The following is a 13268-nucleotide window of genomic DNA, read 5'->3' as shown; positions in this document are numbered from 1 at the left end:
AGCAATTCTTTCTAAATTGCTCCCTCCTGGTTTAAGATATACTGTGATTTCAGACATTGCCACATAACATTCACTGTAATATGCACATAAGAAATGCAAAATCTTCAGGTCTAGTCAGCAACCTGCTTCTATAGTATGTTAAATCAAATGACTACTACAAAATGAATCTCTAACTTGTTACACAGTTCTCTAGCTTCATCCTCTGCTTATCCCCTTGCTACACAGAGAGACTGTTTAACTAAATAATAATAATACAGCTAATCATCATCTTGGCTTATGGTAATACTTATATGGTGGAATCAAATCTGTTTAGCAGGATGGTTGGTCGCTGTCTGGATGGCAACAGGCATGTGTCACAAGGATCCTTGCAATGGTATTTTCTGATGGATCAAGTGAAACTTCCCAAACCACTGTTCTGCAAAGCAGGGCTTCATCACATGTGACAGTGACTTGGGAAGACAAATGGCAAACTCTGAATGTCCTCCCTTCCTTCTCCTTACTTTTATTGCTGAGCACAATGTCATATGGTGTCAGGTTTCCCTTTGGTCAGTTGGGGTCAGCTGGCTTGGCCGTGTCACCTCCTATCTTCTTGTACTCCCCCAGCCTTCATAGCCTTTACAAGTCCAGAGTTTAAAACAATATCATTTTAAAGCATTTGATATAAGCCTGAGATTAAAAATTACCTCCTTTAAGAAATCTTTTTCAGATTTTAAAGAGAAGCAGACTTCCCTCTGCAGTAGTTAGTTCTGCAGCTATGGGTGGGATTGATCAGTATCTGCAACTATAATCAAAACTTCAAACCGCCAACTTAATGATATTTTGGATCTGAGGTTTTCAGAAGGACAAAGCACAGACCTTGTTACTTTCCATATTAAAAGTTCTACCTCTATTGTCTGTCTCATTCTTTGATGTGTAAAATCTGAGGTGCATCCAGAACGAGTACTTACCTGTGAAAACATGGCAATTAGTTCTCCATGAAAGCAATCAATTGAGTAAAATTCTAGAAGAGGAACAAGCTCTTGTGTTCCAGAACACCCTCCTTCTAGAAGGAAGTTTAAGAATACTGGGAAATACTTAACAACAAAGGGAATATTTATCAGAAAAAAAAAAAAAAAAAAAAACACAAACAGTGGTCCTCAAAGCACTCAATTTTTGGTCTACAGGGTACAAAACCAACCAACCATACAAAAAGCCCACAAAAACAACAAACAGAAAAACAAAATTACAGTGTTAGGTCTGGAAAAAATGGAAATTAGCTGGAATTTGTATTCTGAAGAAGAACTAAAATAGAGCAAGAGAAGAAAACAGCTGCTTCAGGAATACAAATGCTAAATTTATTAATGCAAGAGAGGACGGTATGATTAAGTTGTTTAATGTACTGTGTAAAGCACCAGAACAGTTGGCTTAATACATTTAACCAGCAAGGCTAAAAAAGCCATGAGTCTGGGCTGGAGTAAGTCCATAAAGGCATTATCTCCTCATTCTTTGAATGACGTTGTTTTCAAATTTTATTTTATTTTTTTCCCTCACGATCAATCCTGGCAAAACTGAATTCCAACACAGAAGTACCTTAATATTAACAATGCTAGTTCCTGTCAATGCTGAGTTCTAGCTGACTATATCACACTGTTTGTATTCTTGACATTCAGCTGCACAGCCCAAGCCAAGTTAATGGGGCTTGCTCACCCCAACAGGCACCAAACATTTAACTATTTTACTGTATTCTTATACCGTTGATTTCAGCAAAGGCTCCTTCAAAAAGCAAAATAGAGTGGAACTACTACAACTTGGCATAGGAGAGAGAGAATGTAAATTTTAATGCTAGGATCAAAAAAAAAAAAAAAATGCCACCAGTGAACTCCAATAATAGAGATGAGGGATGTGGGGAGATACGCTTATGTTTTCTATCAAATTTTACAGCACTTTCTCATTTTAATTTTTTCCCCTCAATGTGTCTTGAATTCAGTGGCTTAAATCATCCTCAGAGTGACAAAAAGTTAGCTGTGTTGTCTGTTATTTTATATACTGTCTGCTCCTTGTCCTCAAAGCAGCTGCTGCGAGTAAAGGAAGGAGAGCCCTTGCTATTCTGATCCAGATTCTCTGGACAGACTCTGCAAATCTGCATCAGCGACAGGAGGTTGGGTAGAATTAGTAAAAGCCCACTGAAGCCTTTTATTCATATAAGTATATATATGTATATACATACTTATACAACATAGTGGGAGGAATACGTAGCAGCACTGCATCAGAAAGAAAACCAGATGAACTTTAACACATCCACAAGCACAATTTCTGTTCTCACAGCCACAGCACATTCATACAATCAATAAGAGCTGAATTTGGATCACTGAGTTCTGAAAGCGATCCATGTATGCCTTAAGGAATATATCACCAAGGAACGGTAGAGTGCTTGTGACATAAGCCAATAACTGGTCCTCTCAAGAGAAAATGCTGTAGAGAACAAATGTCATTTCTCTGCAGGGAGTAAATGAGCAAATGTCTGTTCACTGGGACTCTCTTCCACACTGAAGAATTTAGTTCACTGGCAACACTGTCTTCCTCTACAGTGCACATGCTTCGGTGAAGATAGGAGAGTCTTACTACCTCCGCCTTAAGGACAGAATGACCTTAAAGTTACTCCAAATGGAGTTACTCCTTAAAAGCCTTTGTAAAAAGTCCTAACAGTCAAACATGACAACAAACTGCATCATACACGGAGACTGGATAAATAAAATATTCAACAGTGATGAGCTTTCAGGCAATATACAAATCCAACTTCTTTTTCTGCAGTCACACAATGTGCTACAAAACAAAGAGATTGATGGGAATCTTTTGTACATGTAGTTATGGTAGTTCTTGGCTCCTTCCATCTGCACTAGAGGTTAACCGATACAGAGTACTATCCTCTTTCTATTGACTATAGACAAAATCTAAGATTAAAACAAACTTTCGTGACTATTGCTATATATGCTGAATAATCAGTTTTATTCTGTGCTTACTATTACCCCCAAACATAAAAGAAAGTGCCGGATATGATATCAGTTACACACTGCTTGCCAGTCTCAGCTATTTTCTATGCTGATTTACACAGCTGAAGTACAAAACCTAAAGTTGCCAGAAATCAGGGAATTTATAAACTGGTAAAGCAGAAGGCGGGGTGGGAGGGAAAAGCTAACACCATTAGAAGCCATGGATACCCTTCTTCAAAAGGGTAATTCTATGTGTTATTCAACAGGTAAGTAATTCAACATGTCTAATTTGAATATAGTTCAGTGTACACTATCCTGCAACAGCTACTTTCAAGCAAACCACAATTGTTTGGTTGGTCTCATTGTAATGATTTGTGTTCGTAGGATGAGTTCTAAATTTCTAGAAGTATCATAAATAGAAAACAAAACAAAAAAACAAACAAACCCCCCCCCCAAACCTGAAACATTTTATTTGCTTTCATTTAGATTGTAAGTGGAGTAGGTGCTTTTATACTATTTCCTACTTTTTCTTCATGTGTGAACTTCCTCTATAACTAGTTATCTTAAGATTTTGATTTAAAAGTTAATCTTCTAAAATAATATTAATTTAGTTTTCCTTGTGTTCCCCTATTACCTTCTGTCCTTTTAGTTCCAGGTTTGCAGTTGTAATGGCCTTCGGCTCTGCTGCAGGCTTCCTTGTGGAGAAACAAATTTGTGCCAGCTTGCTGAATAACCTCAGTAATGTCCAGTCACTCAGAACTTCTCCATCTGTGTCTCCATCCATCCACAGAACCAGATGCTCTGAAAAACACCTCATCCACCTTGCCTGATGTATCAACATCTGAAATATGTTGCTACCATAACTGCTGTTTCCAGCCCTACAAGCAAAGGCAACGACTGACCTGCCTGGAGCCCTCAGTTGTTTAGCTGGTCAGGTAGAGTGCTTTCTTTACAACTCTACTGTTTCTGCTGCTAAAGGGAAACCTGCAAAAGGTTCTTACATTATTTCTCCACCTCCCCCCCCACACCCCAAAAATGAAATCAGTAAACTGGAAGCATTGTAACGAAAACGAACAGGAAGCAACTGTTTTAGCAAGGAAGAAGTTCAGAGAATACGCAGAATTTATCAGAATGAAAAGCTGAGGTTTATATGTGTAATTACTAAGCTACTATTTCCATTGGTTTTCCACTGATAGGCATTTAGACAGCTCAATTATTTTATTACTGAAATTAGATGATATAATTACGTAAACTTCCCTTCTAAACTTTTATATATTCACTGACACTGCAGAAATATTTTTGCCAAGAACTTGATGATTAAACATGAACTTGCTTCAACAGATAGGAAGAAATGTCATTGATCCTTTGTTACACATCTGTGCAGCTCCATTCTCAGTTCAACACAAAGATTAATATTTAGGATCTGAATCAGCAGCTAATCATATTCCAAAATGTCTGGCTAGTAAACTGAAACTTCTTCTGAGAATACTTCAGAAGAAGGTTTCATCATGGAAATGTGCATGATATATAACAGTTTTTGTAAGAAACTTAATTATGTTTTATTATCATAAATCATTGCAACTTTTCCCTGTTACACCCCATTGAGTGAACAATTACTTCTGATTAGAAGCTTCAGCAAAAATATTGATTAAGCCATGTTCTTAGAAACAAAACAAAGATGTATATGAATTTCAAGGTTCTGTTAAAGTACAAAGCAGGCAAAAATATTTCTGATTTACAGAAAAAAAGCAGACAGATACTCCTGACCATATTATATTTCAAAGCACCGCAAGAGAGATGGTCATTATGTAATACAGTAAAAGGAGACCAGTGATTAATCCTGCAGAGTTAAGCATTTTCAGTCTAACTAATGGAGTATTAAGAATGTTGTAGAATCAGTTGAAAAGTCACTACACTAAAGAGTGAAAAGTTACTGAAACTCAGTATTTCCTTTTATCCAGGAAGTTTGTTGAAAAGACTTTACTTTCACTTTTGTTGGAGTGCTTTATTATGTACAGCAAATCAGTTTTTAATGTAAATTAGTAATAATATAGTTACAAGTCACATAAGCCAATGAACTGTGTTAATGAACAACACTTAGAAAAGGTGCCTACGCATTTTAGTAGCTTAATTTCTAGTTTTCAAAATAAACATTCCATCACTTAAGCATCAAAGCTTCTGCCTTGGGCAAGTATTCACTGCTGGAGCATCTGTGGAAGCTGAAGTTACTGCTTCCCAACTGTTTGTTACCATTACTTTTTTTGCCAAAAATTACCAGCCCTGTAAAATGTGATGTTGCTCTGTCAGCAGAATGGATGATACAAGGATTCCCTCATCTGTTTCACTATAAAGTTAGCTAAGTTAACTGAAATCCAACTGTTCATGTGTTTTGGTGAATCAAAAGAAATGGTAGAATTTCTTCTAAAGATTGAATGTTCAGTGTTACGTACATTTTTGCAAAATGGTAAGAATCAAATTTAAGGATTAAAGGGATTTCTAATCTCATCGAAACATTTGTCTGCACCTTCCTATTCTGAAACAACTTTAAAATGTTGATATTGTCAATCTTTCAGTGATTTACTTCGCTAGAGCTAAGTTAGACCTTTGTTGCTAGGTATTTACAACTGTTGCAGTGAGAATCGACAGCAAAACTCTACTAAACTGCTACGGCAAGAAAAAAAAACAAAACATGAAGAGGCATGGCTATGACACTACACACTTCTGTTCTGCAGATCTTCGTAATGCTTTTATGCTGTGTTGGTATAAATAGATACAAAAAAATTAGTGAAAACCTTCAAGCAGGAAATTTGCAATTCTGTCAGGAGCTTATCCAATATCTTCACTTGACCCTTCCTCAAACGTCTCATCTAGGAATTACAACAGCCATGTTTTGTATTCAGAACTGAGGAGGAGACTGGATCTGAATGCTCTGGACTGGATTCTCTTGGTCTACTGAAATGATTTGCTCCAGTGCAAAAGGGACACGTAGAGGATGACATGCAAGAAATATAACCAGACATTGTGTACAGCTGGCACGTTAACTTTGCCATACACCTCACACTGATGGGACAAGTTGACTAAGAATCCATATCAGCAACATACCATGAGCAGAACTGAGCTGTCAGGAACAGGACAGCTGTTCTGTTCGAGTTAGAGCTGTGCTATGCCCAGTCCTCGCCATCTGGAACTCTTTGGCCAAAGGCATAAGATTTGTCCCTAGCAACTGTAACTTGCATTGTGCATAGATGTCTTTGCATCATGAATTGCACCCTCTTTCTGACATAGCAATAATCCCCAATTACAGTCTGAAGTGCAGAAATACAGCATTAAAATTGTGTGAAGGAAAAAGCTCCTATTCAGATAATATCCTTGATAAAGCAGCAGCTTAGAGAGATACATTTTTTAATGTAAGACACAACTATTGGTTTTAGTCTTACAGTTGGATTCATTTATAAATGCTAACCCTGACATATAATCTTCAATAAAAGCTGTGCTTTTCTATCTAATTTCCATCTTTCAGCTGAGACATTAGCATTCCTTATTCAATGTTCTCTCTCAAGCATTACCTCAGATTAATTGGCACTGTATAAAATAAGATGCTGGGTGCACAATGGTAACCATGGTAGCCTTCATACTATCTTCACAATGCATATGTAATTCAGTCCTCAGGAAAACATAATTAGTATGTAGCATAATATATTCTTTCTAAACACATCAGCATGGTATGAAATACACACAATCAAAGCAAACGATGCCTACAACCTCCCCTGAAATGGGCTACCAGTACTGAGCAGTTACATTACAAACAAATACGCGATTAGTTTTGCTGCAGCATCCCAAACTTGCATAACGCTTATTCTTTAACTGTGTCTTCTCTTTATGACCAGAAGGTGGCAATGTTCTACTTATGATCTGCTGGTCTTAAAAAGTCAATAGACCTGTACTCGTGCCGGAGTAGTGAAATTTCTTTCCAGCCAAGGCAGAAAGTTATCCATCATTAACTACTGTGCTTACTAGGTCCCAATACTTCGGTCATGACACCTTCAGTTAAAGTGACACAAATATTAAAATACCGTTCAGGTTGTAATCCAATGAGCTGTGTGACAGTACATTCACGTATATCTTCTTATGAGGAATATTAAAAGGCAGATGCAGCTTAAAAACAAAGTATGTTCTCTGTTACTCAGCACGTATAATCGGGTCTTATTCAGGATACTCCTGATGTGTTTATACAAGACAAGAACTGGCAAGCAGCGAGTGAAAAGTTTTGCGAGCCTGGCTGCTCAGGAGACACCACCTAGCCGCTCACAGAACCTTATTTCAAGAAATGTAACTCATTTGAGGTGACCTTCATAATTCATTTGAGGATTTGCCAGTTGTGAATACTGAAGTCATCTGAAACATCTGCCAACGAGGCCTTAATACCACACCCACGTGGCCTGTCAGTCCGCAGAACAGCAGGAAGGAAGAGCGTGCAGCTGTTATTTTTCCAGTTAGTGTCTCCGCAACAACTGCATTACTTATTTTAATGGAATAAGTTAGGAATAAACAATGTAGGAATAAACTGCTACCCTGGTACTGGGCCCACTCCTCAGATTACCAAACACAGGGTGTCCCACACCAAACCACTCAGATGCTATTTCCATAAGACACTAAATGAGAAAGCTAAAGGGACAAAAGAATGTGTTTTTTCCTGGTGTTTCATAGGGACATATTTTTCAGTATCAGCAGTAAAATGACAACTGTAACATTATTTTGTGTAACTACTTATGGTATTTAGGATGACTGACTGCTTGCTATGGAGTTAAAGCAAAGGCTAGCTAAAGGAGGAAAGCCAGGAAGACAGGAAGATAGTCTATATGGAGCATCCTTGCAAATACACTGAAGCAACAGGCAGGTTTCTACCAAAAAAGATGGTGTGCTCTGAGGCCAAATTTGCCATCACAATCATTCTGATGAAGCTGAGGAGAAAAAGTTACAGTACGATCTAGAGAAATAAATACATTTTCAAATGCTGCCAGCTGGTATCTGATAAATTACTATTACCTACAAAAAATCAACATAGGAACTGCTTCTCCTCAAAACAGGAGTAACAAGAGTATGGAGATGTCCAAACACATACAGGATAGTCAGTACACAGCAGATATGAAAGTAATTCAATTATTCGTGTGAAAACATATTGATTTATTTTACTGATGTACCAGAAATGCTACTTTCATTAAGTACAGGACATCAGTGTATCAGATGAAATTCAAATATCCACTACACCTCTGGTAATCCTAAATCAATTTACCAAATACAACATGAAATAGTTTACTAGCAGTTAATCCATCTTGGCCTGGAATTCTTAGTAATTTTCATGTTTACAAGATTTATCTGCGTTCTACTCCCTTGACGTGTGCACAGGTGAAAACACATTCCAACTCATAACAAAAAACTATGAAAATGTTACAGTATTTTTTTGAAGTGTGAATTGGTTTTGATAATATTATTTGACCTTTCTTTCATACCAACGAGGTGCTATGAACACTTTTCTCCTGACAAATCCTCGTGATGTGGTAGTGCTGTTATCCGAACAGAATGAACTAACCAACGTTTCCACACAGACATCACCAGGTGACAGCCTCTTGTCCCAGTCTGTTAGGATAACAGATACAGATCTCCATTTCAGATATTGATGGCAAAAGGTGGCATTCTGATCATAAAGTTCCAGGCACATGCATGCTGACAACCCATGTGCATCAGATTCCACACATTTTGACTTTTAGGTATGTGGGGAGGATGGAAGGAAACATTATTTCTTTCAAGTGACAGCGCTATAAACAATTTTTCAGGTAACAGTTTCATTTATTTCAATTACACAGAATCACTGGAAAACGCCTTCTGTTAGTACTGTAATGCTTAAGTAGACATCACACTTTCCATTTATAGCCATAATAAAATGTATTTGGCAAATAAGTGGCAAAAACTGGTAAAAAAGTAGCATTTTATATGGAAAAGCCTGCTAGTTCAGGAAAAGCTATTTATCTTCATGTAGGTGATGACAATTATTTCATGCATTTACATTAGGTTATCTATCACCAAATAAACATTACGTGACACTAACTTTACATTTTTCTTAAGATACAGCATTTTATTAGAAGTTTTGTCATTCAGTCTCAGCCATGTCATCAATTCTGAAAATCACTTGTAAAGTAGTTTTAATAATTGCCTGAAGACAAAACCATCAGCATTATTTAAACAAAGGTGAAGCTATACAAGTTACTGTGACCAGGATTTCACACCAGAGATCTTACATAGAAATTGCTCTGCTCCTTCACCCTTCAATACTAAGTTTCCAGAACAATATTGTGTAACCACAAGTTTCAGGTGCAGTTCCAAGGTATAATATAATGCAAGATGCCTACAGGTACTAACTCAGAACCAGGCAATGCGGTTAAAATATTGCCATGATTTGCAAACCAGCAAGGTTTTATGAACCAATTCAGATCATCTCCAATATTTTTAATTTACTATCTATATATATATTTATATGACAAAAGAAAAATGAAATCAGCACAACAGCATTAGTCTTTTTAATGTCTGCAGCATATTTATGTTAAGACTTTTGCCTTACTACACCTTAAAACTTTCTGAACATTTTGCAAGTATTCAAAACCACTTGTAATGTTGAAAGTTATTTTCCTAATGGGGGGGTGGGAGGGGAACGACATTGTTATTAGAATGAAATACGTATTTTGCAATATTTTAAAATAAGTATATTTAAGGTGCATTGGAAGATGCAGTAATGATTAACAGAGAAAGTCACTCAAGAACTGAGTCTTTAAACAACCTTGGCTTTCAAATCCTGTCATTTTTCACTAGAGCTATGAGTTGTCATTCAGGGGGAGCTGTCATTGTACTGACACATTGCAACATGAGCTCCAGGGTAATTGTGCAGATTAGCAAACAAAATATTCATATCCCATTTGAATGAATGGAAAAGTTGTAAGACAAATTTGTGTTTGATTAACTTAGTACTGTAGCTTGTCTCCTGAGATATCCCCATGGGAACTGGGGACCCAAAGGTATGTGTTACAGGAACTGACTTATTTTGGATACTTTCCATGTTATTGCTAATTCAGAAGAGAGGTTTTCATGACTAAATCACTGTCTTTTACAGGGTTTTAATAACTTAAAAAGTTTACTGCAAGTTCACACATACCAGTTTCTGGAAACCAGAGAAAGCAATGGATCAGGCATAACAGGGCAGTACCTAAATATTTAGACAGACAGACATAAATTAAAAAGTAGCAGAAATTACAAATTGAAGAACAGAAGCATATAAGTAATGAGGTTTGTTTCCTCCAATTTCCTGAAGGTTTCAGAAGGTTTGGCAAAACCAACATTTTTATCAAAACCACATAATATGCAATTCTTCCATATGCACTAATTTTCCTGCAGTTTACTGAATCTTGAGTAAAACCGAACTTAATAAAGATTGGACACCTGAATTTTCTGTCAAGGTAACAATCTCTTTATAAGCCTCCCTGGTCTATCTGGAGAAATCCTGGAAAACATCAGAAAGAAGGTGGAAAGAATCTTAGCCCACTATGCTAAAAGCCAGTGGTAAAGGATTATTCCCTCTCTTTCCTTTTTCATTCACAGTAGTGTTCTTGGGAACAGATTTATTTTGTACTTATGGTGTCTAATAACAGCTGTTATACATTTATTTTCCCACTATCCTGACACAGTAATGTTATCCTACTTAACTCTGCAGCTCTCTCTGACATAAAAATGCACCCACCATGACATTCCTTAATACTGTAACAAACTGGCTGTGACCTGGGACTTCATGGCTGTTACCAGTGCACACTCCAGTTGATTTAACTGTCCCGTAGTACTAATGGATAGAAGTCATTACCATATAATTGCTACCAATAATTTAAAACCTATAAAAGAGAAAATGCCCAATTTTAACGCCAAGATTGGCAGACACTTTACTTTCAGAAACAAGTATTTAAACTAGCCTTTAAGTAGCAGAATTACTCTGTGGGGTTTTGGGGTGGTTTTTTGTGGTGGGATTTTTGTTGTTGTTGTTGTTTCGTTTGTGGTTTTTTGTTTGGCGTTTTGTTTGTTTGTCTTCAAATTAGCATGCCGCTGTTTCTCAGACAATCTCATAGATCCATTTCCAACCCATGTCAGTCGTTAGGATCCAAACAGTGGCTGAAACAGTTTGGATATGTTGGGAATGAACACCTCCATCAGAATGCCTTGGTTATCAAGAATGCATAAACTGGAGTTCAGAGCCTTGATTTAAATTCCAGCATTATTCTTTTGGTACCAGAAAGACAACCTGTTTTCCAGGTCACTTGCACCTGAAGTCAAAAGGCAATAAACCTTTTTGAACAAATCTAAACTAGATTAGAGGAATTATGATATCTGTCAAGAAGGAAGTACAGATTCCAGTATCAAAATGCTACCACTTTATCAATCTTTCTCTACAGTATAAAGTACACCACTACATTGGTTTTGAAACCCAACATTAACAAGTCTCATTCCCGCAGAACTACCCTTATCTTCTGCTCGTATTTCCACTGTGCTTCTGTTGCTTTGTTAGACTTGCTGTTTCACCCATCACGAACCTCCTCATACAGATCACAAGTGACGGGCAGAGACACAATTTTCTTAAGAAACCTTCTCAGTCATTATTAAGATCCACAAAGTTCACTTATTTCTAACCAGCTTTGACTGGGGGTAAAATGAAGGAAACACTGAAATAACAACAGCCTTGTCCACAATTCAAATTTCCTTCTAAGATCAAAGACTCATTTAAAAAAAACCAAAAAACTTCCTAAAAAAGTGACTGCTTTTTCTATTTATTTGTGGTTTGTTTGGCTGTTGTTTTGTTTTGTTTTACGAGAAGCTACAGGTAGCTAGAGATGTTCATTTGTTTGTTGCAAAAGATTTTTAAGCATAAAAAACTACATATTTCTATCCATCACTATTTCTAAGTATCATTTAAGATAGAGTCTAAAGAGTCAGACATCTGCCAGATACCCAGCCTCCAGTGTAAAGTTCCCTGAGGTTCTCATGAAATTCCCATTTTTGTCCAAACTGTCATGTGTTTGCAGGGTGCTGCAGAGAACCTGGTGAACAACCTAGGTTGTTGTTTTTGTTTGCTTTGTTGTTTGAGGGTTTTTGTGTGGTTTTGTTTTAAATGTCCAGCATTCCCTGCATGCACTGACACCATGGCATGTCTTCCAATAATAATGAAAGATAACAGCATGGTATTTCTTCCAATAATAATGAAAGATAACAGCATGGTATTTATTTTTTCTTTTTCTTGAGCTATAAGTCATCTTTGTAAGATAATGATTACTTCATGAATGATTAACCCATCATGTACTTAAGGTAGATAGAAGACAAATTTTGAGTTGTTTATTCTGCATTTTCATTGCCAAAGTCGTAGGATGGCTTCGTTTTTGCAATTTCACGCTGATTACATTCTGTATGAATATTAAAATCCTAATCAGTGGCACTACCCTAAATGTTCCTGAAGACATAAACCGCAGAGGAATCTGTCAGCCCATTCTTTCAATAAAAAAATAAAGCAAGGAAATAAGCTGGAATAAGAATGTCAGAAGTATTTTTCAGGGGACATGGTCTTCATACAGTATTTTTGTTCCTTGCACAAATTGACTGATAGGCATAAAGCAAGTGAGCAGGAGGAAGCCCAGTCTGATTCCTTTTTGATTTTCTGAGATTATTTTGCTCTTACTGGAAGACCTGAAATGCACATACAGGGGTTTTTTGTTTGCTTCACAAACGAAAGCTTGAATTTCCCTTGACTTTCTGTATGACAAAGCGTACAATCAAGCTCAAGCTGTGGACATCACTTCTTTCTCTGTGCTGCTTCATTACCAGGAACAGCACCGGCAGTCACATACAGCAATACAACCCCGTCCTGCAGCTCTTGGCTAAATCCACATATACATTTGTATTAGACATAATCCAGCAATAAAAGGCTATATTTGTGAAAAGACCGTTTGTATGAGTTCCTCATCTACATTGGAATCATAGCAGAAAGAAACCCAAGAGACCATTTCAAAAGGGGAAATTCAAATTGGGAACATCTCAACATTGGGAAGATTTACAATTCAGTTTTCAAACTTAACAAACATACCAACTTAAAGGTGCATTTTTTGAAAAATAATTACATATCAGGGTCACATAAATCTTCTGAAATACAGTGTCATGAATAGAGAACTACCATGAGATCCATGCAACTCAGATTTTATGCAGACTGCACTCAAAAAT

Source organism: Caloenas nicobarica, chromosome 12 (assembly GCF_036013445.1).
Source record: "Caloenas nicobarica isolate bCalNic1 chromosome 12, bCalNic1.hap1, whole genome shotgun sequence".
NCBI classification, from domain to species: Eukaryota; Metazoa; Chordata; class Aves; order Columbiformes; family Columbidae; genus Caloenas; species Caloenas nicobarica.
The sequence above is the reverse complement of the archived record's forward strand: the minus strand, read 5'-3'. Positions refer to the sequence as shown.